Source organism: Saccopteryx bilineata, chromosome 5 (genome assembly GCF_036850765.1).
Source record: "Saccopteryx bilineata isolate mSacBil1 chromosome 5, mSacBil1_pri_phased_curated, whole genome shotgun sequence".
Taxonomy (NCBI): Eukaryota; Metazoa; Chordata; class Mammalia; order Chiroptera; family Emballonuridae; genus Saccopteryx; species Saccopteryx bilineata.
In genome coordinates, this window is record NC_089494.1 from 124,927,329 (window position 1) to 124,954,966 (window position 27,638).

At 38.5% G+C, this 27,638-nt stretch overlaps 1 protein-coding gene across 3 annotated transcripts in view; it reads right to left on the reverse strand.

Moving 5' to 3' along the window:
• CAMK1D (calcium/calmodulin dependent protein kinase ID) overlaps nucleotides 1-27,638 on the reverse strand; it is a 537,115-nt gene that overhangs the window by 155,035 nt on the left and 354,442 nt on the right. The gene's annotated exons all lie outside the window — the stretch shown is intronic.

Here is a 27,638-nt window from a genome sequence, read left to right on the forward strand (position 1 = left end):
ACGGGAGTTATTCTACAAAGAACAAAACAAGACAAAACTACAAATAAAAGCTCCAACAAGCTTACAGTATACAAAAGGACAATCTATGACAACAAAAATATAAAAGGGGAAAGGATAAAGGTCCGAAACAGCAAAGAAGGATGGGAGGCAGAAGCATTCATAAGACAAAGGACTCTTGTAAATACAAATCTTTTTTCTCAATAACCTAATGGTAACTACTCAAAAAAAACCCAAAACTGAAATACATAGCTTTAAAAAAAGGGGAAACAGAGGAAGAAAGTATAATATACCATCAAACAGACAAACCAAAACCTAACAGAAATACAAAGGAAAAGAACCAAAGGAGACATAGAGCTACCAGTTAAAAGATAAAATGGCTATAGGAAGTCCTCATGCATCAATAATTACCCTAAATGTAAATGAACTGAACTCACCAATAAAGAGGCACATATAGTAGTAGCAGATTGGATCAAAAAACAAAACCCAGCTATATGCTGCCTTCAGGAGACACATCTAAACTGGACAAAAGTAGACACAAAGTAAAAGGTTGGAAAATGGTTCTCCAAGCAAATAATACCCAAAGAAAAGCAGTGGTAGCCATACTTATATCTGACAATACTGATTTCAAGACAACAAACATAACAAAAGACAATGATGGGCATTATATAATGTTAAAGGGTACACTACATCAAGAAGATGTATCACTTCTTAATATTATATATGTGCACTGAATCAGGGAGCACCATTATATATAAGAAAACTACTAACAGAACTAAAGGAAGATACAGACAAAACACAGTCATAGTTAGAGATCTCAACACTCCACTGACAACTTTAGTAGACCATCCAAACAAAGAATCAATAAAGAAATACTGGCCTTAAACAACACTAGACCAAATGGAAATAATAGACATTTACAGAACATTTCATTCCAGAATGTCAGATTATACATTCTTTTCCAGTGCACTTGGAATATTCTCAAGGAGAGAAAATATGTTGGGCTACAAAACTAGTCTCAACAAATTCAAAAACATTTAATTTATACCAATCATATTCTCTGACCATAAAGCCCTAAAATTAGAATTCAACTGCAACAAGGAAGTAAAGAAACCCACAAAAATGTGGAAATTAAACAATATACTTCTAAAAAATGATGGGGTCAAAGAAGAAATAAAAGCAGAGATCAAAAGATATATAAGGACAAATGAGAATACAGCAAAAGCATTAATAAGAGGGAAGTTTATATCATTACAGGCTTATCTCAAGAAACAAGGCAGATTCCAAGTAAACAACCTAACATTAAATCTTAAGGAACTAGAAGAATAAGAACAAAGGCAATCCAAGGCCTGCAGAAGGAAATAAAAATTAGAGCAGAACTAAATGAAATAGATAACAAAGAAACCTATAGAAAAAATTTATACAACAAAGAGCTGGTTCTTTGAAAAAATCAATAAAATTGACAAACCTCTGGCTTGATTCTCTAAGGAAAAAAGAGAAAAGACTCATATAAACAAAACCTGAAATAAAAGAGAAATTACCACAGACACCACCAATATACAAAGGGTCACTATAGAAGATGAAGAAAGACTATGTCACCAAATTCAATAATCTAGAATTGGGTAAGTTCCTAAAACTATAAAATTTTCCTAGACTGAATCAAGAAGTAGAAAACCTAAAAAGACCAATGAATGAGGGAATAGAAACAATCATCAAGAACCTCACCCAAAAGAAAAGTCCAGAATCAGATGGTGACACTAATAAATTCTACCAAACAGTCAAAGATTTGATATCTTCTCAAAGTCTTCCAAAAAAATCAAAGAAGAGGCAATATTCTCTAATACATTTTATGAGGTCAACATAACCCTCATACCAAAACCTGGCAAGGGCAACACAAACAAAAAACTACAGACCAATATCTCTAATGAATACAGATGCAAAAATCCTAAACAAAATAATAGCAAATTGAATACAACAATACATTAAACAAAATAATCCATCACGATCAAGTGGGGCTTATTCCAGGAGCACAAGGATGATTTAACAGAAGCAAACTGATCAATTCTACATCAACAAAACAAAGGACAAAATCATATGATCCTATCAATACATACAGAAAAAGCATTCAATCAGATACAACATCCATTTATGATTAAAGACTCATTAAAATGGGTATAAAAGGAAAGTACCTCAACATAATAAAGGCCATATATGACAAACCATCAGCCAATAGCACAGTAAATAGTGAAAAACTGAAAGCTTTTCCTCTAATATCAGGAAAAAGACAAGGATACTCACTCTCCCCACTGTTATTCCACACAGTACTAGAAGTCTTAACCAGAGCAATCGGGCAAGAAAAAGAAATAAGACATATCCACATAGAGAAAAAAGAAGTAAAGGTATCATTTTTTGCAGATGACATGATGCTGAATATAGAGAACCATAAAGACTCCACCAAAAAATTATATTAGAAACAATAAGAAAACAATAAAAGTTGCAGGATACAAAATCAATAACAAAAGTCTACTGCTTTCCGATAGGCCAACAACAAAACTTGAAAAAAAATTTTTAAAAAGTTCCTTTTATAATTGCAACAACAACAACAAAAATACCCAGGAATAAACTTAACAAAGAATGTGAAGAACCTGCCCTTGGCTGGTTGGCTCAGTGGCAGAGTATTAGCCCAGCATGTGGATGTCCCAGGTTCAATTTCTAGTCAAGGCACACAGAAGAAGTGCCCATCTGCTTCTCCACCCCTCCCCCTCACTTCTCTCTTTCACTCTTCCTTCCCCTCCTGCAGCCATGGCTCGACTGGAGCTAGTTGGCCCCAGGTACTGAGGATGGTTCCATGACCTCAGACTCAGGCTCTAAGAAGAGCTCGGTTGCTGAGCAATGAAGCAATGCCCCAGATGGGCAGAGCAGCACCCCCTAGTGGGCTTGCCAGGTGGATCCTGGTCAGGGCAGATGCAGGAGTCTGTCTCTCTGCCTCCCTTCCTCTCACTGAATTAAAAAAAAAAAAGAATATGAAGAATCTATATACTGAAAATTAAAAGGCATTATTAAAAATTTGAGCCTGACCTGTGGTGGCACAGTGAATAAGCATCAACCTAGAATGCGGGGTTGCTAGTTGGAGACCCCAGGCTTGCCTGGTCAAGACAACTACTACAAGAAGCAACTACTACAAGTAGATGCTCCCTGTTCCTCTCTCTCTCTCTCTCTCTCTCTCACCCACTACTCTCTCTAAAAATCAATAAATAAAATAATTTTTTAAAAGTAATATTAAGCAAGACACAATGAAATGGAAAGATAATCAATGATAATGTAGTGGAAGACTCAACATAATTAAAATGGCCATATTACCCAAAGCCATATACAAACAACACAATTCTCATTAAAATCCCAATATCATTTTTTAAAGAATAAAAAAAAAATCACCAGATTTGTATGGAACCATAGAAGACTCCAAATAGCCAAAGCAATCCTGAGAAAAAAAGAACAAAGCCACAGGTATCCACTACCTGACTTCAAATTATACTATAAAGCCATGATAATCAAAACAGCATGGTTTTGGCAGAAAAACAGACATACAGACCAATGGGACAGAATTGAGAACCCAGAAAAAAACCCACATATATATGGAAAAATAATCTTTCACAAAGGAGCCAAAACATACAATGGAGAAAAGAAAGCCTCTTCAAGAAAGCCACATGCAACTTGACTAGTTTATCGCCCTGTACAAAAATTAATTCAAAATAATCAAAGACCTCAATATAAGGTCTGAAACAATAAATTACATAGAAGAAAAAATAGATACTAAACTTATGAATCTTAGCCATGGAGAACATTTTACAAGTTTGACCCCAAAGGCAAGAGAAGTAAAGGCAACAATAAATGAATGGGACTATATTAAACTGAAAAGCTTTTGTATAGCAAAAGAAACAAACAACAAAACAAAAAGGCAGCCAACCAAACAAGAGCTCTGACAAGGGGTTAATAATTAAAATATATTAAAAACTCACAAAGCTTAACAACAAATAAGCAAACAATCCAATTAAAAAATGGGAAGAGGGGGATTAGAAGATGGCAGTGAAGTAGGTAGATGCACAGACACCCAGCTCTCACCACCAAACTGAAATACAAATCAATTTAGAAAAAATCAGCCTGAAAAGCCAACTCTGGACTACAAGAACAGCTCTCAAAAAACCAAGGAGCAAAGAAGAAGCCACAACAAACCTGGTGGGAAGCGCCTGAATCTACCCTGCTTACAGGAACGGAGGAAAGGGTGAGGCTGAAAGCCTAGAGGGGATCTCACTCCAGGGAAAAGAGCAGAAAATACTGCTCACAGCCACCTGCATGGTGACCAGGGAGTGAGATGTGTTGAACAGGCCAGATTATCTCCCAAGTGGAAAGGAGAGAGAGAGGGACAGACTGTGAGGGGCTAAGGAATGCAGGAGACAACCTAAAAAAGCTGACTCATCCGTGCTGGAGGTGGCCATAGCTGGGTGAGGGACTGAACCTTCCAAAAAACAAAACTGAATTGCTTCTGAATAAGAGATCTTGGGACATCTCTCCAGCTCCAATCAGTGCAACAAGACACAGCTGAAAACAAGAAGTGGGGAGGAGGGACGGTAACTCAGGTCTCCATGGAGATCTGAGATACACCTCCCCCTACTGAAGTTGAGAAAACACCCTGCCCCCCAGAGAGATTAGTTGGTGGAAGAGGCCTTCAGAGTCTCAGGTTACACCCGTCGCATTCCTCGATACAGTTTCAAGGAAGCCCCCTGCTAAGATCAGTAAACAAGACTATCACCTGTTAAGAAAACAAACAAATCAAGACTTCAAAGCAGCCCAAATCTGAAAGTGGATTACAAATAATAGCTGATACCTACCCAAGAAGACCTAGAAATAACACAACTGAAAACTGGAGGCAGACAACACCAAGCCTAGACTCAACCAACTCTACAAATAAAACACCATGATGAGAAGACAAAGGAGTGCAACCCAAATGAAACCACAAGAGACACCTTTGAGAGATGAGCTGAGTGATATGGAAATAATCAAACTTCCAGATGCGGAGTTCAAAATAATGATTGTAAGGATGCTTAGGGATCTTAGAACAACAATGAAGGGGCAGTTTGAAAACCTGAATAAAGAAATAGCAAGTATAAAAAAGAACCAGTCGGAGATGACAAATACAATATCAGAAATAAAGACCACAATGGAAGGAATTAAAAACAGGATAGATAGAGCTGAGGATCGAATCAGCGAGTTAGAGGACAACTGGAATGAAGGCATGAAAGCAGAGAAGAAAAGAGAAAAGAGACTCAAAAAGTCTGAGGAAACTCTTAGAGTCTTAGAGAGCTCTGTGACAACATGAAGAGAAATAACATCTGCATCATAGGGGTTCCTGAAGAAGAAAAAGAACAAGGGATAGAGACTTTGTTCAATCATATCATAGCTGAAAAACTTCCCTAAATTAATGCAGGAGAAACTCTCACAAGTTCAAGAAGCACAGAGGATTCCATTAAACAGAAACCCAAAGAAACCTACACCAAGACACATCATAATTAAAATACCAAAGCTAAGCGATAAAGAGAAAATATTAAAAGCTGCAAGAGAAAAAAAAGTTATCACCTACAAAGGAACCCCCATAAAGATGATATCCAACTTCTCAACAGAAACACTTGAGGCCAGAAGGGAATGGCAAGAAATATTCATAGTAATGCAGAACAAGAACCTACAACCAAGACTACTTTATCCAGCAAGGGTATCAATTAAAATCAAAGGAGAAATAAAAAAGCTTCCCAGACAAAAAACAACTCAAGGAATTCATTACAACCAAACCAATGATGCAGGAAATGTTAAGGGGCCTGTTGTAAACAGATCAAAGTGGGAAAAGAATATAGCAAAAAGGAATACAGCTTTAAAGAATAAAATGGCAATAAACAACTACATATCAATAATAACCATAAATGTAAATGGATTAAATGATCCAATCAAAAGATATAGGGTAGCTGCGTGGATAAGAAAACAGGATCCGTACATATGCTGTCTACAGGAGACACACCTTAGAACAAAAGATACACATAGATTGAAGGTAAAAGGATGGAAAAAAACATTTAATGCAAATGGAAATGAGAAAAAAGCTGGGGTAGCAATACCTATATCAGACAAATTGGACTTTAAAACAAAGGATATAGTAAGAGATAAAGAAGGCCACTACATAATGGTAAAAGAAGTAATCCAACAGGAAGATATAATTATTATAAATATCTATGCACCTAATATAGGAGCACCTAAATATATCAATATAAAGCAGACTTTGATGGATTCAAAGGCCGAGATCAACAGCAATACTATAATAGTAGGGGATTTCAATACACTACTAACATTAGTAGATAGATCCTCAAGAAAAAAAATTAACAAAGAAACAGCAGACTTATTGGACACACTAGATCAACTTAATTTAATAGATATCTTCAGAACCTTTCACCCTAAAGCAGCAGAATATATATGCTTTTCAAGTGCTCATGGTACATTCTCTAGGATAGACCACATGTTAGGGCACAAAAGTGGTCTCAACAAATTTAAGATTGAAATCATATCAAGCACTTTCTCCGATCACAACAGCATGAAACTAGAAATGAACCACAACAGAAAAGCTCAAAATTTCTCAAACACATGGAAACTAAATAGCAGGTTGTTAAATAAAGAATGGATTAAAAATGAGATCAAAGAAGAAATAAAAAAAATCCTAGAAACGAATGACACTTAGCATACAACAACTCAAAATTTATGGGACACAGCAAAAACAGTACTGAGAGGGAAGTTCATAGCACTACAGGCACACTTTAAGAAGCTAGAAAAAGCTCAGATAAACAACTTAACCCTGCATCTAAAAGAATTAGAAAAAGAACAGCAAGTAAAGCCCAAATGTAGTAGAAGGAAGGAAATAATAAAGATCAGAGCAGAAATAAATGACATAGAGGCTAAAGAAACAATACAGAGGATCAATGAAACTAGGAGCTGGTTCTTTGAAAAGGTAAACAAGATTGGTGAACCTTTAACTAGACTCACCAAGAAAAAGAGAGAGAGGACTCAAATAAATAAAATTAGAAATGAGAGAGGAGAAATAACAACTGACACAACAGAAATACAAAATATTGTAAGAAAAGGCTATGAAGAACTGTATGCCAAAATCTAGACAACCTAGATGAAATGGACAAATTCCTTGAAACATACAATTTTCCAAAAATTAATCTGGAAGAATTAGAAAACCTAAACAGATCGATTACACCAAATGAGATAGAAACAGTTATCAAAAAACTCCCAACAAAGAAAAGTCCGGGGCCTGATGGCTTCACAACTGAATTCTACCAAATATTCAAAGAAGAACTAACTCCTATCCTTCTCAAACTATTTCAAAAAATTCAAGAGAAAGGAAGACTTCCAAGCTCCTTTCATGAGGCGAGCATAATTCTGATTCCAAAACCAGGCAAAGACAACACAAAGAAAGAAAATTATAGGCCAATATCTCTGATGAATATAGATGCTAAAATCCTCAACAAAATATTAGCAAACCAGATCCAACAATATATGGAAAAAATCATACACCATGATCAAGTGGGATTTACTCTGGGGAGACAAGGCTGGTACAATATTCGTAAATCAATCAATGTGATTGATGACATACACAAAAAGAAGGAGAAAAACCATATGATAATTTCGATAGATGCAGAAAAAGCATTTGATAAAATCCAGCACCCATTCATGATCAAAACTCTCAGCAAAGTGGGAATACAGGGAACATACCTCAACATGATAAAAGCCATCTATGAGAAACCCACAGCCAACATCATACTCAACGGGAAAAATTAAAAGCAATACCCTTAAGATCAGGAACAAGGCCGGGGTGCCCCCTTTCACCACTCTTATTTAACATAGTCCTGGAAGTCCTAGCCACAGCAATCAGACAAGAAGAAGAAATAAAAGGCATTCAAGTTGGAAAAGAAGAAGTAAAACTATCATTATTTGCAGATGATATGATATTGTATATAGAAAACCCTAAAGTCTCAGTCAAAAAGCTACTGGACCTGATAAATGAATTCAGCAAAGTGGCAGGATATAAAATCAATACTCAGAAATCAGAGGCATTTTTATACACCAACAATGAACAGTCAGAAAGAGAAATTAAGGAAACAATCCCGTTCACTATTACAACCAAAAAAATAAAGTACCTAGGAGTAAACTTAACCAAGATGACTAAAGACTTGTACTCGGAAAATTACAAAGCATTGATAAAAGAAATCAAGGAAGATACAAACAAGTGGAAGCATATACCGTGCTCATGGTTAGGAAGAATAAACATCATTAAAATGTCTATATTACCCAAAGCAATCTATAAATTCAATGCAATACCAATTAAAATACCAATGACATACTTCAAAGATATAGATCACATATTCCAAAAATTTATATGGAACCAAAAAAGAACACGAATAACCTCAGCAATCTTAAAAAAGAAGAATAAAGTGGGAGGTATCACACTTCCTGATATCAAGTTATACTACAAGGCCGTTGTACTCAAAACAGCCTGGTACTGGCATAATAACAGGCATATAGATCAATGGAACAGAACAGAGAACTCAGAAATAAACCCACAGTTCTATGGACAACTGATATTTGACAAAGGAGGTAAGGAAATACAATGGAGTAAAGACAGCCTCTTTAACAAATGGTGTTGGGAAAATTGGACAGCTACCTGCAAAAAAATGAAACTAGATCACCAGCTTACACCACTCACAAAAATAAACTCAAAATGGATAAAAGACTTAAATGTAGGCTGTGAAACCATAAGCATCTTAGAAGAAAATATAGGCAGTAAGCTCTCGGACATCTCTTGGAGCAATATATTTGCTGATTTATCTCCATGGGGAAGTGAAATAAAAGACAGGATAAACAAATGGGACTATATCAAACTAAAAAGCTTTTGCACAGCTAAAGACAATAAGAACAGAATAAAAAGACAAACTACACAATGGGAGAACATATTTGACAATATGTCTGATAAGGGGTTAATAACCAAAATTTATAAAGAACTTGTAAATATCAACACCAGGAAGACAAACAACCCAATCCAAAAATGGGAAAGGAAATGAATAGACACTTCTCCAAAGAGGACATACAGATGGCCAATAGGCATATGAAAAAATGCTCAACATCACTAATCATTAGAGTAATGCAAATTAAAACCACAATGAGATATCACCTCACACCAGTCAGAATGGCGCTCATCAACAAAACAACACAGAATAAGTGCTGGCGAGGATGTGGAGAAAAGGGAACCCTCCTGCACTGCTGGTGGGAATGCAGACTGGTGCAGCCACTGTGGAAAACAGTATGGAGATTCCTCAAAAAACTGAAATTCGAACTGCCTTTTGACCCAGCTATCCCACTTTTAGGCATATACCCCAAGAACACCATAGAACAGCTCCAAAAGGAAAAATGGACCCCCATGTTTGTGGCAGCATTGTTCACAATAGCAAAGATCTGGAAACAGCCCAAGTGTCCGTCAAAGGACGAGTGGATTAAAAAGCTTTGGTACATATATACTATGGAATACTACTCAGCCATAAGAAATGATGACATCGGATCATTTACAATAACATGGATGGACCTTGATAACATTATACGGAGTGAAATAAGTAAATCAGAAAAAAACTAAGAACTATATGAATCCATACATATATGGGACATAAAAATGAGACTCAGACACAAGAACAAGAATGTGACAGCAACGGAGGTGGGGGATGCGGGAGGGTGGATGGGGCAAGGAAGGAGAGAGGGGTTGGAGGAGAGGAGGGGCACAAAGAAAACCAGATAGAAGGTGACAGAAGACAATTTGACTTTGGGGGAGGGGTATACAGCACAATCAAATGTCAAAATAATCTGGAGATGTTTTCTCTCAACATATGTACCCTGATTTATCAATGTCACTGCATTAAATTTAATAAATAAAAATAATTTTAAAAAATGGGAAGAGGACATAATAGACACTTCTCCTTTGAAGACATACAAATGACCAATAGATATATGAAAAGATGCTTATCTTCACTAGCTATTTAAGAAATGCAAATAAAAACTACAATGAGATACCACTTCACACCTGTTAGACTCGCTGTTATCAACAAGACAGGTAATAACGAGTGTTGGAGAGGCTGTGGAGAAAAGGAACCCTTATTCACTGTTGGTGGGAATGTAAACTGGTACAGCCATTATGGAAGACAATATGACTGTTCCTTAAAATATTAAGAATAGAGCTACTATATGACCCAGCAAACCCTCTACTGGGTATCTACATCCAAATTCAAAAACATTGGTATGCAAAGACACATGCACTCCTCATGTTCATCGCAGCATTATTCACAGTGGCCAAGACATGGAAACAACCAAAGTGTCCCTTGATAGAAGACTGGATAAAGAAGATGTACATATATATAACAGACTACTACTCAGCCATAAGAGATGAGATATAGTGCCACCTATGAAAAGATGGATGAACTTTGAGAATGTTAAGTAAAATAAGTAAATAAGAAAAAACTAAGAACTATATGATTTCACACATAGATGGGATATAAAACTGAGATTCATGGACAAAGACAAAAATGAAGTGGTTACTAAAGGGAGGGGAGTAGGGGGAGTAAAGAAGGACATATATATGGTGATGGAAAATTATTTGACTTTGGATGATGGGCACACAATACAATCAACCATTCAAATACTCTAGAGATGATTACCTGACACCTATGTGTTCTTATGGACAAATATCACCCTATTAAATATAATTTCTTTTTTTTTTTTTTAATAAATTTTTATTAATGATAATGGGATGACATTAATAAATCAGGGTACATATATTCAAAGAAAACATGTCTAGGTTATTTTGTCATCAAATTATGTTGCAAACCCCTCACCCAAAGTCAGATTGTCCTCCGTCACCCTCTATCTAGTTCTCTGTGCCCCTCCCCCTCCCCCTAACTCTATCCCTCCCTCCCTCCCATGTCCTCCCTCCCCCCCCACCCTTGGTAACCACCACACTCTTGTCCATGTCTCTTAGTCTCATTTTTATGTTCCACCAATGTATGGAATCATGTAGTTCTTGTTTTTTTCTGATTTGCTTATTTCACTCCTTATAATGTTATCAAGATCCCACCATTTTGCTGTAAATGATCTGATGTCATCATTTCTTATGGCTGAGTAGTATTCCATAGTGTATATGTGCCACATCTTCTTTATCCAGTCTTCTATTGAAGGGCTTTTTGGTTGTTTCCATGTCTTGGCCACTGTGAACAGTGCTGCAATGAACATGGGGCTACATGTGTCTTCACGTATCAATGTTTCTGAGGTTTTGGGGTATATACCCAGTAGAGGGATTGCTGGGTCATAAGGTAGTTCTATTTGCAGTTTTTGAGGAACCACCATACTTTCCTCCATAATGGTTGTACTACTTTACAGTCCCACCAACAGTGAATGAGGGTTCCTTTTTCTCCACAGCCTCTCCAACATTTGCTATTACCTGTCTTGTTGATAATAGCTAATCTAACAGGGGTGAGGTGGTATCTCATTGTAGTTTTGATTTGCATTTCTCTAATAACTAATGAAGCTGAGCATCTTTTCATATATCTGTTGGCCATTTGTATCTCTTCCTGGGAGAAGTGTCTGTTCATGTCCTCTTCCCATTTTTTTATTGGATTGTTTGTTTGTTTGTTGTTGAGTTTTATGAGTTCTTTGTAAATTTTGGATATTAGGCCCTTATCTGAGCTGTCGTTTGAAAATATCAGTTCCCATAGAGTTGGCTGTCTGTTTATTTTGATATCAGTTTCTCTTGCTGAGCAAAAACTTTTAATTCTGATGTAGTCCCATTCATTTATCTTTGCCTTCACTTCTCTTGCCATTGGAGTCAAGTTCATAAAATGTTCTTTAAAACCCAGGTCCATGATTTTAGTACCTATGCCTTCTTCTATGTACTTTATTGTTTCAGGTCTTATATTTAGGTCTTTGATCCATTTTGAATTAATTTTAGTACACGGGGACAGGCTGTAGTCGAGTTTCATTCTTTTGCATGTGGCTTTCCAGTTTTCCCAACACCATTTGTTGAAGAGGCTTTCTTTTCTCCATTGTGTGTTGTTGGCCACTTTATCAAAGATTATTTGACCATATATATGTGGTTTTATTTCTGGACTTTCTATTCTGTTCCATTGGTCTGAGTGTCTATTTTTTTGCCAATACCATGCTGTTTTGATTATCGTGGCCCTATAATATAGTTTAAAGTCAGGTATTGTAATGCCCCCAGCTTCATTCTTTTTCCTTAGGATTGTTTTGGCTATTCGGGGTTTTTTATAGTTCCATATAAATCTGATGATTTTTTGTTCCATTTCTTTAAAAAATCTCATAGGGATTTTGATGGGAATTGCATTAAATTTGTATATTGCTTTGGGTAATATGGCCATTTTGATTATATTTATTCTTCCTATCCAAGAACAAGGAATATTTTTCCATCTCATTGTATCTTTTTCGATTTCCCTTAACAATGCTTTGTAATTTTCATTATATAGGTCCTTTACGTTCTTTGTTATGTTTATTCCTAGGTATTTTATTTTTTTTGTTGCAATCGTGAAGGGGATTATTTTTTTGAGTTCGTTTTCTAATATTTCATTGTTGGCATATAGAAAGGCTATGGACTTTTGTATGTTATTTTTGTATCCTGCGACCTTACTGTATTGGTTTATTGTTTCTAATAATCTTTTTGTGGAGTCCTTCGGGTTTTCGATGTATAGGATCATATCATCAGCAAAAAGTGATAGCTTTACTTCTTCTTTTCCGATATGGATGCCTTTTATTTCTTTGTCTTGTCTGATTGCTCTGGCCAGAACTTCTAGCACCACGTTGAATAAGAGTGGAGAGAGTGGACAACCCTGTCTTGTTCCTGATTTAAGGTAGAAAGTCCTCAGTTTTATGCCGTTTAATAGGATGTTGGCTGATGGTTTATCATATATGGCCTTTATCATGTTGAGATATTTTCCTTCTATACCCATTTTCTTGAGAGTCTTAAACATAAAATTGTGTTGTATTTTATCAAAAGCCTTTTCTGCATCTATTGATAAGATCATGTGGTTTTTGTTCTTTGTTTTGTTGATATGGTGTATTACGTTAACCGTTTTGCGTATGTTGAACCATCCTTGAGATTCTGGGATGAATCCCACTTGATCATGATGTATTATTTTTTTAATATGTTGTTGTATTCGGTTTGCCAGTATTTTGTTTAGTATTTTAGCATCTGTATTCATTAGAGATATTGGTCTGTAGTTTTCTTTCTTTGTGCCATTCTTGCCAGGTTTTGGTATGAGGGTTATGTTGGCCTCATAAAATGTGTTTGGAAGTATTGCTTCTTCTTCAATTTTTTGGAAGACTTTGAGTAGAATAGGAACCAAGTCTTCTTTGAATGTTTGATAGAATTCACTAGTATAACCGTCTGGGCCTGGACTTTTATTTTTGGGGAGATTTTTAATAGTTTTTTCTATTTCCTCCCTGCTGATTGGTCTGTTTAGGCTTTCTGCTTCTTCATGACTCAGTCTAGGAAGGTTGTATTATTCTAGGAATTTATCCATTTCTTCTAGGTTGTTGTATTTGGTGGCATATAATTTTTCATAGTATTCTACAATAATTCTTTGTATATCTATGATGTCTGTGGTGATCTCTCCTCTTTCATTTTGGATTTTATTTATTTGAGTCCTGTGTCTTTTTTCCTTGGTGAGTCTTGCCAAGGGTTTGTCAATTTTGTTGATCTTTTCAAAGAACCAGCTCCTTGTTTTATTGATTTTTTCTATAGTTTTTCTGTTCTCTATTTCATTTATTTCTGCTCTGATTTTTATTATCTCCTTTCTTCGGTTGGTTTTGGGTTGTCTTTGTTCTTCTTTTTGTAGTTCCTTAACGTGTGAACTTAAGTGGTTTACTTCGGCTCTCTCTTGTTTGTTCATATAGGCCTGAAGTGATATGAACTTTCCTCTTATTACTGCTTTTGCTGCATCCCAGAGATTCTGATATGTCGTATTTTCATTTTCATTTGTCTGTATATATCTTTTGATTTCTGCACTTATTTCTTCTTTGACCCATTCATTTTTTAGAAGTATGTTGTTTAGTTTCCACATTTTTGTGGGTTTTTCCCCCTCTTTTTTTGCAGTTGAATTCTAGTTTCAAGGCTTTATGATCAGAAAATATGCTTGGTACAATTTCAATTTTTCTAAATTTGCTGATATTGTCCTTGTGGCCCAACATATGGTCAATTCTTGAGAATGTTCCATGTACACTAGAGAAAAATGTATACTCTGTCGCTTTGGGATGAAGTGTCCTGTAGATGTCTATCATATTCAGGTGTTCTAGTGTTTCGTTTAAGGCCACTATATCTTTATTGATTCTCTGTTTGGATGACCGATCTAGAGCCGTCAGCGGTGTATTGAGGTCTCCAAGTATGATTGTATTTTTGTTAGTTTTTGTTTTAAGGTCAATAAGTAGCTGTCTTATATATTTTGGTGCTCCTTGGTTTGGTGCATATATATTAAGGATTGTTATGTCTTCTTGATTCAACTTCCCCTTAATCATTATGAAATGACCATTTTTGTCTCTGAGTACTTTTTCTGTCTTGTAGTCAGCATTATTAGATATGAGTATTGCTACACCTGCTTTTTTTTGGGTGTTGTTTGCTTGGAGTATTGTTTTCCAGCCTTTCACTTTGAATTTGTTTTTATCCTTGTTGCTTAGATGTGTTTCTTGTAGGCAGCATATAGTTGGATTTTCTTTTTTAATCCATTCTGCTACTCTGTGTCTTTTTATTGGTAAGTTTAATCCATTTACATTTAGTGTAATTATTGACACTTGTGGGTTCCCTACTGCCATTTTATAAATTGCTTTCTGTTAGTTTTGTATCTAGTTTGATTCTTCTCTTTTGTTTTTCTATCATTTGTTTTTGTTTGTTTGTGTTCCATACTTCTTTCCTCTGTTGCTACCTTTTTTAAGTCAAGTGTTTTTGTGGTGGTTTTTTTAAGGGTGGTTACCATTAAGTAATGAAAAGGGTACCTACCATATTCACTGTAGTACCCTATATTATAAGTATTTCTGCACTTCATCATCCTTTGCTACTGTTAATCTCCATCCTCTCCCCCCCTTTTATTCCTTTGTTGTCACAGTTTAAGTTTGGTTTTATTGTGTTCTTGGTGGAGCTGTTACTTGTGGTGTTGTTTTCTTTTGTTCTTTGAATCTGGTTGGAAAACCCCCCTTAGTATTTCCTGGAGTGGGGGCTTTCTGTTGATAAATTCTCTCATCTTTTCTGTATTTGTGAATGTTTTTATATCTCCTTCATACTTGAAGGATAGCTTTGATGGGTATAGTATTCGTGGCTGAAAGTTCCTCTCTTTCAGGGCTTTAAATATTGGGGTCCACTCTCTTCTAGCTTGTAGAGTTTCTGCTGAGAAAGCTGATGATAATCTAATAGGCCTTCCTTTATATGTTGTACTCTTCTTTTCCCTGGCTGCCTTGAGAATTTTTTCTTTGTCATTGGTTTGTGTCATCTTTATTATAATGTGCCTTGGAGTGGGTTTGTTGGGGTTAAGAAAACTTGGTGTTCTGTTTGCTTCTTGAATTTGAGGCTTTAGTTCCTTCCACAGGCTTGGGAAGTTCTCGTCTATTATTTGTTTGAGTATATTCTCCATTCCATTTTCTTTCTCTTCTCCCTCTGATATACCTATTATTCTTATGTTATTCTTTCTGATGGAGTCAGACAATTCCTGTAGGGCTTTCTCGTTTTTTATTATTTTTGAGTCTCTTTCTTCTTCTCTCTGTTGTGCCTCAAGTTGTTTGTCTTCTATTTCACTAATCCTATCTTCGATCTGGGCTGTTCTGTTAGCTAAGCTTGTTACCTCGTTTTTCAGCTCATGAATTGAGTTTTTCATTTCTGTTTGATTTGTTTTTATAGTTTCAATTTCCTTGGTAATATATTCTTTGTGTTCATTGAGTTGTTTTATGATCTCCCTATATTGCCTTTCTGTGTTTTCTTGTATATCTCTGAGTATTTTTAAGATTTCTAGTTTAAATTCTCTGTCATTTAGCTCCAAGGCTTCCAATATGTTAAGTCTTTTCTCCATAGATTTTTCCACATCTATTTGTGTTACCTCTCTTTCTTTTGTATCCATAATATTCGATTTCCTCATTCTTATCGGCATCTGAGGGTGGTCTTATTGATAGCACTAATTAGAATTAATAAAGAGTAAAAAGAAAAAAAAAAAGGGTAAAACACCCCACAAAAAAAAACAGTAATAATTTATTATTTCCCCCTTTTTTCTCTGTTCTCTTTCCCTCCTCTCCCCTCCTCAGGGAAATATCGTGCCTATAATGGAGGGCCTGATTTGGGGTGAAGAGTTCAAGGGTCAAAAAAAGGGAGTAGGGACCTACTAAATGCAAAAAAAAAAAAAAAAAGGAAGAAAATCTTAGACAAGCATAAGATGATTTGCTTGTAAGTGATGGTCAACTAAGAGATATAATGAGAGGGATAAGAGGGAATCAGAAAAAAGGACCAAAAAAGAATAATAAAGAAGAAAAAATAAAAATAATAAGTAAAAATCTGTTGTATTAAGTGGAGCGAAGACTAAATACAATGGAGACCTTGGGTTGGGAGGACCCAAAATGCCACAAAAATAAACAAACAAGAGAAAAAAAAAATAAAAACAAAAGCAAAAAAGAGAAATAAAACCAAAAAAAAGCCTTGAGTCCCAAATTAACTAATTTGTTCGTGATTGAGGATTATATGGGAGGAAAGTAAAATGAGAAAAGAAAAAACGAATAGAAAGGAAAAAATAAGAGAAAGAGAAAAACGAAGGAAGAAATAAAATAGGAGGAGAAAAAAACAAAATAAAGCAAGACAAAAAAAAAAAACAAAAGAGGAGAGAGTGAGAGTTAAGTGTTTTGGAGTATAACCTTAAAGGAGGGTGAGGATGAAGAAGAAAAATAAAATGCAACACTCATGGGTAGTGTAGTTCAAGAAAGGGGAAGCATAAGATGGGCAGAGAATAGAAGGACCGAGGTGGAGGAAATAAAGGCAAAAAGATAGAAGAAACAAGCAACAACAACAACAAAAAAAAAAAATTAGTGGATCAAGTTGTAAAGTCTGTGGGTTTTTCTAGATTTTGAGAGGTTAACTTCTTCCTTTTTCTTTTCTCTCCCTCTTCCTAGTCGGTGACTCTGTACCCCAGGCTCTGCCCCTGTGTCACTCTTAGTTAGGGATTTGTAGTTGATGGGATTCTATGGCAATGTCATATAATTGGCTTTAGTCTTGCTGGAAGTAAAGGCTTGTTGGCGTTTGCAGGGTCCAACGATGAGAGAGTTTGCTTTCCTGGATTCTCTCTCCTAGTCCCCCCTTTCTGAATTAGCAGCCTGGTGATCCAGCTATAAGGCTGCAACTGCTTCTGTCTGGGGAGTAAGAGGCTCAAAGAGCTGGGAAATCCCCACTCTATCCCCACTCAGTGCAAGGCTTTGGGAAAGGCTCTGAGAGTCAGGGCCTCCAGTGTAATCAGGCGGGGGTGGGAGTCAATTGTTGTCAAGGTGACTGTTCAGCGCCTATCATTTAGTTGGACCTCTCAACCCAGGCTTTCCACACTTTGTAGCCTGTTTTTGCAGGGAAGAAGAGGCACTAGTCTCTGCTTACGACTAGTGTAGTATAGACCTTATTATCTGCCAAGTCCTTCTTGTTAGCGTTTATCCCTGAATATGGAGGCTCTATCAATCAGAAGTTGCCCCCGCCCCTTTAGCGAGAGGCACTAAAAAATATCACGCCTCTTGTCTTGGATCGCTGAACTGAGAGAGATCTTATCAATTAGAACCGAGGGTGCGCAGATTTTATGGGTTAAGCTAATTTCAGTGATTGGGTCGCAGCTGTGTTTCCGAAGGTATTTTAGGCTGCCTGCGCGCACCCCTCCCCCAACGCTTGATTGTTAGCTTGAATGGCTGGGTGAGGTGCCCCGCCCACGGAGAGAATCTCCCAAGCCTCTCCCGCTCGCCCCGCCGCTGGCGGCTGGACCACACCAGGCGCAGGATAATGGAGCCCCCTGGGTGTGCGGGCCAGTAGGGCGCCCTGGGCGCATGGAATGCCCAAGGCACACGCGCGAATGGGGCGCTCAGGGCACCGGTGGCCGGCGACCCCCACTCGCAGTGTGCGGGCCGCTGGGAACGTCAGCAGTGCTCAACTGGACCGGGCGCACGCGCGGCGGCTCATGGCAGCCGCTCGCGGTGGCGGTTTGCGGGGGCTCGCGGCAGCTCGCGGTGGCAGTTCGTGGGGGTTCGCGGCGGCTCGCGGTCGGCCGCTCGCCGCGGCTTGCGGTTCCCAAGTATATGGGCTGACTCACCGCGGGCGCACTCCCTGGCGGCTTGAATGAGCGTCGCTGCGGTAGATTCCTCCACACCCTTGTCTCTCAGATTCAAGTGATAACAGTCCTTTTGCTTTCAGTTTGTGTGGAACTCCGGAATGCTCCGAGGATAAATTTTTCTGTTTCTAGTTGATAAATTTGTTGTGATTTAGGGGAGAGCTCTCGGACGCGCTTCTCACGGCGCCATTTCCGTGACGTCACTCTCTAAATATAATTTCTAAATTCAAAATTCAAAAAAAAAAAAACCCAGAAAAAAAAGAAGAAAGTATTTGCAATCATATATTTGATAAGGGGTTAGTACCCAAAATACACGAGGAACTCCTACAGCTGAATAAATAAATAAATAAATCCAGGTTTAAAATGTATAAGATTTAAATGGACATTTCTTCAAAGAATAGCCAAGGTACATTTAAAAATGCTCAGTTGACTAATCACCAGACAAATGCATATCAAAACCAAAATAATATATCATTTCATATCTATTATCAAAAAAACTAGAACTCATTCAGCCGAAGATCTACCTACAGTTAACAGTACTGTACTGTGCACTTTGTTGAGAGGACAGATCCCATACATTCTTACCACAATGAAAAACAACTCCATAATCTCTTTCCTCTGTTTTGAGTAAAGAACCTATCCCATTGGATTTCGGAGTACTTTGCAGATGTGAAAGTGCCCAACAGTGAGACTATGGGCAGCAAGTAGGCAAGGTGGGTAGAGGAACATGTAAGTTTTCATTCTGTTCTGGGTGTGAACCTCCAACGCTGTCATTGGAGAGTTGGGACCAGTTATGAGATTCATAAAATAGTACGTTCAATAGATGGGAGAAACTGAGATTCATGGACAGTTTCATTCACTTCAACTCTGAATAAAAACAGTGGGGGTGGGGGGGGGAGCCAATAAAGATCAGAAGTCATAAGGCATTTAGTAAAACCCTCTTGAGGGTCTTGTATAATAATCCCCAGCAGCTCTAAACCTATCGATTCAGCTTGAAACTATGAAGACTTGCTCTTTACTTGAGTCATTTTTTAAACTTTACTTGAGTCATTTTTTTTTTTTTCAGGGAAAGTCAATTTATTTATCCAAGTAGAGATTTAAAAACCTAAGAGAGCCATCTGGTGGTTTGTGTGCCTAAATTAAAGTCCTTCTCCTGGGCACAAAATTTCTACCCTGTGGGCACTGTCATTGGAGCAAATGGCACAAGACAAACTGGAGTTGATAAAGCACATGCTTATGCTATATAAAATCCAAATGGTGTGATTTGGACAGAACCAAACCAAAAATAAGGTTGGGAGATGCTTAAGAGTAATTCTGCTATTATTTTCTCTACCTGCTCTGAAAAAGAAACCTAATAGTGTCTATAAATAATAAAAATGGTGTTTTCAACTCTATGTCATGGTTGTATTTTTCATACACAATAAGAAGACAATTTAATAATTACAAAACTAGAACCCAAACCAAAAAACACGAATCAATGGCTTGCTGAAGTGCTGCAAAGGGTTCAATTTGCTTTATATTTTCCTCTTTGTAACAGAAGCATCAGAGTAGGGTGGGAAAATAGTTACTGTTCAGAAAAATTAAAATCCTGAGCATTACTGATAAAAAGAATTTAATATACCCTTACTTTCAGGTCTATTGTTAATGGTTTCAGTGAAGGGTCTATTTCTTCAAATATTGAAAATGTCTTTTTCTGTAATAAACTTTTTTCATGTCAAAAATGTATGTGGATTACCCTCACTAGGAAGGAGGGAGATCACTTCAAAATCTCAGATAATTGACTGGAATTCTTCGGTAACACTATACTTCATAAACATTTCTTCTAAGGCTTCTGTTATTCCAACCTCCCCAGCCCCAAATAAGTTACTGCAAGCGTGTTTTTTTTGTTTTTTGTTTTTGTTTTTGTTTTTGTTTTTTGTATTTTTCTGAAGCTGGAAACGGGGAGAGACAGTCAGACAGACTCCCGCATGCGCCTGACCGGGATCCACCCGGCACGCCCACCAGGGGCGACGCTCTGCCCATCAGGGGGCGGTGCTCTGTCCCTCTGGGGCATCGCTTTGCCGCGACCAGAGCCACTCTAGCGCCTGGGGCAGAGGCCAAAGAGCCATCCCCAGGGCCCAGGCCATCTTTGCTCCAATGGAGCCTTGGCTGCGGGAGGGGAAGAGAGAGACAGAGAGGAAAGAGGGGGTGGGGGTGGAGAAGCAAATGGGCGCTTCTCCTTTGTGCCCTGGCCGGGAATCGAACCCGGGTCCCCCGCACGCCAGGCCGACGCTCTACCGCTGAGCCAACTGGCCAGGGCCTGTTTTTTGTGGGGTTTTTTTGTATTTTTCCGAAGCTGGTAATGGGGAGACAGCCAGACAGACTCCCGCATGCGCCGGACCGGGATCCACCGGCATGCCCACCAGGGGGCGATGCTCTGCCGCAATCAGAGCCATTCTAGCACCTGAGGCAGAGGCCACAGAGTCATCCTCAGCGCCCAGGCAAACTTTGCTCCAGTGGAGCCTTGGCTGTGGGAGGGGAAGAGAGAGACAGAGAGGAAGGAGAGGAGGAGGGGTGGAGAAGCAGATGGGTGCTTCTCCTGTGTGCCCTGGCTGGGAATCGAACCCAGGACTCCTGCACACCAGGCCAACGCTCTACCACTGACCCAACTGGCCAGGGCCCTTTTTTTGTTTTTTAATGAATAAAAACCACAGCTCCTTATATGAATGCCTAATTACATCAATTTCACTGGAAAGCTTGAGGAACAAGTAGTTAAGTGTTGTTCCTCATTATTGACTATATATTTATTATTAAAGTGAAAATGGGCTGTAAAAATGTACCAGAAAGTTGCTGTAAATGTTGAAAATCAAAAAGTAATTTAAAAATTACTTATAAAACCAGTACAAAGACTATGTAAAAAAAAAACGATGTCTCCCAAACTATTGTTTAAACCAAATACAATAGTAGCAGAGATGAAATATATTATACATCGTCCCTGGCCTATTTCTAAATTAATGGAATTATTTTATGGCTTAACATTTTTGCTTATTCATTATTGTGGTTTTCTTGAATAAACCGAACACCTCCTGAGGTTCATAACTAGAATTATGCAAATTATATATTTGTTAGTTTAAAATAACCTAATTACATTAAGTATATGTTCCACCTTTAATTGAATCAACTTTAAGCTTTAATTCCAACTGTTACTGCTATGTTTGTTTATTATTTATGGGTAAATCTATATCTTGTTCCAACTTTTATTTTTAATTTATAGTCATTGTTTTGTTGTATCAGATATGAAACTTGGAATTCAGTTTTTGTTTGTTTTTTTGTATTTTTCTGAAGTGAGAAGCAGAGGGCGGCAGACAGACAAGACTCCCGCATGCTCCAGATGCCTGGTGCCCACCAGGGGGCGATGCTTGGCCAACCTAGGGCTTTGCTCCACTGCAAATGGAGCCATTCTAGCGCCTAATGTGGAGGCCATGGAGCCATCCTCAGTGCCCAGGCCAACTTTGCTCCCATGGAGCCTTGGCTGTGGGAGGGAAAGAGAGAGATAGAAAGGAGAGGGGGAAGGGTGGAGAAGCAGATGGGCGCTTCTCCTGTGTGCCCTGATCGGGAATCGAGCCCAGGATTTCCACTCGCCAGGCTGACGCTCTATTGCTGAGCCAACCAACCAGGGCCAGAGTTCAGTTTTTAAAGCTTAAATGATTTCCCCATATTTAAATAAAAAATTAAACCTTAAGTTTAATGAAATAAAGTTATTTTTGTTCTAACACTTATTTTGAAAACATGCACTTGTTTCCATGCTATATTAGGAAATAAAATATCACAAAATTTCTCATATGTTTATATACAATTTTTTCTGTGAGATACACTAAGTCAGTTCCAAATCAGGTCAAGTTTTTCCCCAAAGGACATTTTAATAATGTCTAAAGGCAGTTCTGTCATTACATGGCAGGGGCAAGGGGTGGAGGTTGCTACTGGCATCTAGTGGGTAGAGGCCAAGGATGTTGAGACACATCCTTCAATGAGCAAGGCAACCCTCCCCCACAAAACAAAATTATCCAGTACAAAAAAGTCAGTAGTGGCAAGAGGGAGAAACGTCACAGTAGGTGAATGAAGATAACTGAGCTGAGAGGAATACACAACATGTACACATCCATCCCCCCAAGCATCTTCCAGCTACCTGTGCTATGAGCCCTACCTGTGTTACGAGTCCAAGTCTGCTTTCTGTCTGACTTCCAATAATATTCCTCCAAGCACCTCACAATAACTCGCAGGCTCCCCCCCTTCTTACACCCACTTCCATAAGAAAAATGCAAGTACTTTTCAAGGCAATTGTTTATTTCTTAATCATTTGTGTTTAAGATGCATAAAAAATATGCTGTTTTTACTTAGGTTCCTATCTTTTCTTTTTTAATATGTCATCGATGAACTTTTTGAGGAAATGCCTAACACTATTTTCCCCATAAACTCAGTGGTTTTTATTGCACAATTTTGATTGCATGGTGAGTCTTAGAAATGCATAAGCTGTATCATAGCTTTTAACTAATTCATGTCTTATTTTTGTGTTAAATATACTTATTTTCCTCTCTGATTAAATTCCTTACTTTTTTTTTTCCAAAGTTAGAAGCAGGGAAGTAGTCAGACAGACTCCCGCATGCGCCTGACTGGGATCCACCCGGCATGCCCACCAGGGGGTGATGCTCTGTCCATTTGGGGTGTTGTTCCATTTCTGCTAGAGCCATTCTAGCACCTGAGGTGGAAGCCATGGAGCCATCCTCAGCACCTGGGCCAACTTTGCTCCAGTGGACTCTTGGCTATGGGAGGGGAAAAGAAAAATAGAGAGAAAGGAGAGGGGGAAGGATGGAGAAGTAGATGGGCACTTCCCCTGTGTGCCCTGGTCAGGAATAAAACCCAGGACTTCCACACACTGGAATAATATTTATTACTTTTTTTCAATGCTCTACTGCTGAGCCAATCCTGGCCAGGGCCAAATTCCTTACTTTGAAAATGCTTTTAAAACATGGTCAAAAGGTGGGGTTTTTTTTTTGGGGGGGGTGTATTTTTCTGAAGTGAGAAGTAGGGAGAGAGACAGCCTCCCACATGCACCCAATGGGGATCCACCCGACATGCCCAACCAGAAGGTGGTGCTCTGCCCATCTGGGCCATTGCTCTGTTGCAACTGGAGCCATTCTAGCACATGAGACGGAGGTCATGGAGCCATCCTCAGCACCCCGGCCAACTTTTCTCCCATGGAGCTTTGGCTGCAGGAGGGGAAGAGAGAGACAGAGAGGAAGGAGGGGGGGAGGGTAGAGAAGCAGATGGGTACTTCTCCTGTGTGCCTTGGTCGGATATCGAACCCGGGACTTCCACATGCCAGGCCGATGCTCTACCACTGAGCCAACTGGCCAGAGCTCAATGGTTGAAAGGTTTTTTGTTTATTACTTTAATTTTCAGAATTTATAAGATCCATAAAATTACAGAGAACATTATTAACAAGCATCCTAGTATTCACTACTGATTTACGAATTTTACATTTTCCTTTAAACTTCCTTCTAATGAAGGAAATAACACAACAGATAAAACTCAAGGCCTTTTGGTCCCTCTTCAGTCCTGTTCTTAGACTCAGTCTTATTCTCCTCCTTTCCTAGAAGCAAATATTACAATGAACAGCGTTAACTTTTCAGTTTGTTTTTATTTTTTAATACCCATATATATCTAGAGATAATATACTAGTATTTCTTTGTCTTTTATGCACAAATGCCCTTTCTTTCTTTCTTTCTTTCTTTCTCTCTCTTTCTCTCTCTCTTTCTTTCTTTCTTGATGAATAGATATTATTTTATTTTACTTTAAATTTCCATCCTACACTGCTGGTTATTTTGAAACTTTTTTTCAAATAATTTTATTTTTCAATTACAGTTGACATACAACATTATGTTAGTTTCAGGTATACACCCCAGTGATTAGACATTATATAACTTACTAAGTGATCATCCCAATAAATCTTGTACTCATCTGACACCATCCATAGTTATTAGAATATTATTGACTATATTTCCTATGCTGCATTTTATATCCCCATGACTATTCTGCTACTACCAATTTGTACTTCTTAATCTTTTCATCTTTTTCATCTAACCCTCATCTCCCTCCCATCTGGCATCCATTAAAACAGTGGTCCCCAACCTTTTTTGGGCTACGGACTGGTTTAATGTCAGAAAATATTTTCACAGACCAGCCTTTAGGGTGAGATGGATAAATGTATCATGTGACCGAGACAAGCATCAAGAGTGAGTCTTAGACAGATGTAACAGAGGGAATCTGGTCATTTTAAAAAAATAAAACCTCATTCAGACTTAAATATAAATAAGACGGAAATAATGTAAGTTATTTATTCTTTCTCTGTGGACCAGTACCAAATGGCCCACGAACCGGTACGGGTTCACAGCCCGGGGGTTGGGGACCACTGCATTAAAATGTTCTTTATATCTATGAGTCTGTTTCTGGTCTACTTATTCATTTATTGGGTTGGGGAATAAGTTCATAGCGTTTTTACCGAAGACTTTTATTTAAACAAAAAACAATAATTATATCAATAAGTTAATCAATTATATATTCACCGTTGCTGTTTACAACCTCTTCCTACCTCTCGACCAATTTGTTGATGCTGTTCACCCAAAAATCTCCTGGTCTGGTGTCAAAGAAGTTGTTGAGCCAGTTTTTAAGGACCTCTTTGTTATCGATGGTAACGCCCTTCATATGGTTTGACAGGGAGCGGAAAAGATGGTAATCGGTCGGTGCAAGGTCCGGAGAATACGGTGGATGCTGAAGGACCTCCCATTCGAGCTCTTGGAGTGCGGTTTTGATGATTTGTGCAACATGGGGCCTGGCGTTGTCATGAAGGAGTATGGTTTGACCATGTCGATCAGGTCTTTTCAGTCGAATAGCCTCATTCACGCGGTGTAGCTGGGCAATGTAGAGCTCCTTGTTGACCGTGGCATTCTTTTCGAGCATTTCCCAGTGCACCATGCCCTCCCAGTCCCACCAAACACATATCATGATCTTCTTTGGATGAAGGTCCGGCTTGACTCTCGGCTTTGTCGTATCTCCTGGAGCCACCCACTCCTTTCTTTGCTTCATATTGATGTATAGCACCATTTCCATCTCCTGTGATGATTCGGTAAAAAAGCGCCGTTTATGACCGCGTGTTGCTGGATGGCGGGCGAGATGCTGAGAAGCAATTTGAAGGCGACTTTCTTTGTTTTTTTCGTAGAGCTTATGAGGCACCCAGGCTCCCAATTTTTCAGTAAATCCCATTGAATGAAGGTGATTGAGAATCGTTTTATGATTGCACTTCGTTTTTTCTGCCAATTCACAACTGGTTTGGCGACCATTCTCATTCAAAAGTGATTTGAGACATTCTTCATCGAATTCAGAAGGCCTTCCGCTGCAGGACATGTCATCAACGTCAAAGTCGCCATTTTTGAACTTTGCAAACCATTTCTGTGCTGTAGACTCGCCTATGACACCTTCTCCATACACATTGCAAATGTCCCGGGCTGCTTCAGCAGCTTTTTGACCTCGATGAAAAGCAAAGAAGAGCAGGTGTCGAAAATGTTGATTTTTGCCTCCTGGGTATTCCATTTCTAAGCCTCAAAACTAATAAAAAATTAAATAACTCAAAAATACAATTAACATAGTTTTGTAGAGCAGAAAGAGTTTTAATGAATGAATAATTACCCTTTGCCAAACAGCAAACAAATCGTTGTAAAATAAAAGAAAATATAAAAATGCTATGAACTGATTCCTGGAAGATGGCAGCAGAGTAGGCGGATGCACAGACACCCAGCTCTCAACACAAAACTGGAATACAAATCAATTTAGGAAAAATCAGCATGAAAAACCAACACTGAACTGCAACAATAGCTCTCAAAACCAAGGAGCAAAGAGGAAGCCACAATAATCCTGGTAAGGAGTGCCTGAATCTCCTCTGCTTACAGGAACGAAAGGGGGGGAGGTGAGGCTGAGAGCCCAGAGAGGATTTCACAGAGGAAAAAGAGCAGAAACTACTGCTCACAGCCACTTACCTGGCGACCAGGGAGCAAGGTGGGTTGAAAAGACCAGCTTATCTCCCAAGTGGAAAGGACAGGGAGAGGGACAGACTGTGAGGGGCTAAGGTATGCAAGAAACGAAATAAAAAAGCTGACTCATTCGTGCTGGAGGCGGCCATAGCTGGGGGAGGGACTGAACCTTTCACAAAACAGAGCTGAAGTGCTTCCAGATCAGAGATCTCCGGACATCTCTCCAGCTCCAATCAGCGCAACAAGACACAGCTGAAAACAAGAAGTGGGGAGGAGGGGCAGTAACTCAGGTCTCCATGGAGGTCTGAGATACACCTGCCCCTACTGAAGCTGAGAAAAAACCCTGCCCCCAGTGAGATTAGTTGGTGGAAGAGACCTTCAGCGTCTCAGGTTACACCCACAGCATTCCTGGTTACAGTTTCAAGGAAGCCCCCTGCTGAGATCAGTTAACAAGACTATCACCTGTTAAGAAAACAAACAAATCAAGACTTCAAAGCTGCCCAAATCCGAAAGTGGATTACAAATAATAGCTGATACCTACCCAAGAAGACCTAGAAATAACACAACTGAAAACTGGAGGCAGACAACACCAAGCCTAGACTCAACCAACTCTACAAATAAAACACCATGATGAGAAGACAAAGGAGTGCAACCCAAATGAAACCACAAGAGACACCTTTGAGAGATGAGCTGAGTGATATGGAAATAATCAAACTTCCAGATGCGGAGTTCAAAATAATGATTGTAAGGATGCTTAGGGATCTTAGAACAACAATGGAGGGGCAGTTTGAAAACCTGAATAAAGAAATAGCAAGTATAAAAAAGAACCAGTCGGAGATGACAAATACAATATCAGAAATAAAGACCACAATGGAAGGAATTAAAAACAGGATAGATAGAGCAGAGGATTGAATCAGCGAGTTAGAGGACAACTGAAATGAAGGCATGAAAGCAGAGAAGGAAAGAGAAAAGAGACTCAAAAAGTCAGAGGAAACTCTTAGAGAGCTCTGTGACAACATGAAGAGAAATAACATCTGCATCATAGGGGTTCCTGAAGAAGAAGAAAAAGAACAAGGGATAGAGACTTTGTTCAATCATATCATAGCTGAAA